We start from the raw sequence: 1,662 nt of genomic DNA, 5'->3' as shown, positions 1-1,662 counted from the left end.
CCTCAACCAGAATGACTCCTCCGTGACTCATCGGTCAGCGATCCCCCTCCCCCAAACGCCAACCACCATCGCTGGAGTTTCCCCCCGACTTTCAGCCAAGTTGGGATCGTGGTAGAGGTCACTTATCACGGAGGTGGAGTAGCAGAAGGTGGTGGAGGTCAGATCGGATGAGATAAACTCCCCCCTCCCCCACCACCAACAGCCACCGGGGGAGTTTCCCCCCCCCCCCCCCGACTCTCATTCACGCTAGTATGTGGTTCGTGGTAGAGGTCACTTGTCGTGGGGGTGGGGGAAGAAGAAGAAGGTGTTGAGGTCAGATCACGGAAGATAAACTCAGGCGAACGAATGAAATCAAATCCCCCCCCCCCCCAGTCATAGTCGACTTCCTCGAGTTGTTCAACCCGCGAATTCCGACCGATATCTCTTGACCTTCTCACGTAATTACCGAGCCTCCATCGGTCGGAGAAGGTGCAGTTATGGAACGTTTCCGATCGAATTAAACTAAACAAATGGGATAAAACGGTCCGTCCGTCATTGTCTGGAAGTTCATTGTTTATTTCTGCAAACTCTAAGTCTGCTGACCTTAAAACCCGACGGAAATTAACAAGTTTGGTCGGAAAAGCCCGGAAGCAAAATGGTGGATTCAATATACAGTTTCACTTTTTTGGTAATTATTTTGCAGTAAATACTTTTGAATACACACAGACAACCAAACACACACACACACACACACACACACACATGGAGGCTGATGTTCCAAAGGCTTAGGGGCCTGTGTGTTCCTGTTACATTCTTGACGTCGGCAGTCACAACAATTAAGTCATTCTTCTCCCCATAGGCCTACTGCACACTATGCTTTAAAGAGCCTGATAGGAGAGGCATACATTGGCTGTATACAGACACGCATATTCGCACACAAACGCAAACATATTCAGACAAACACACACATCTTCACACCCACACACATGCAACCCGTACCAACTCAGTAAGACCCAAGCGTGTGTACACGCACACACACGTACAAAATACAAATGTCTTGCGTAAGACATGTGTACACACAAAAAAACACTTTCTCACTCACACACACACACACACGCATACACATAAACACACACACATATGCGCACGCGCACACACACACACACACACACACACGTGCACACACACACACACACACACACACGTCCATATTTACAGACAAACCCACAAGGAGACTCCCCCTCTCTCTCTCTCTCTCACAAACACACAAACACCAATGTGTGTATTTTGGCGTATGTACTGCAGTGTATTTATAGCATGTGTTCCTGTACTCTGTCTTACTTAATAATCAAATGCTGCCGTTGCCAGGACTCCATTGAAGTCGGGAGTTTCCTTTTTTCCAGTGTGAGGCACAATGGAATACATAATTATACATACGTTTGACGCATCAATTATATACCACAACACTATACTTACAACTTCGGAACAGTCTTGTACAGTAAATAACCATTTTTATTACAGCCAATGGTGTAGGAAACACCCAAACAACGTTATTATTTGGTTATGACTCATAGCTCCATTCATCACAAAAGGCCAATTATGAAAACAACAAATAGTTTGGTAAAATCTAGCTAATTATATCTATCTATCTTCAAACGATGACGATGGTGCATGCCTTCTTCA

Source organism: Gadus macrocephalus, chromosome 4 (assembly GCF_031168955.1).
Source record: "Gadus macrocephalus chromosome 4, ASM3116895v1".
In the NCBI taxonomy this organism is placed as follows: domain Eukaryota; kingdom Metazoa; phylum Chordata; class Actinopteri; order Gadiformes; family Gadidae; genus Gadus; species Gadus macrocephalus.
Note: the sequence above shows the minus strand (reverse complement) of the source record.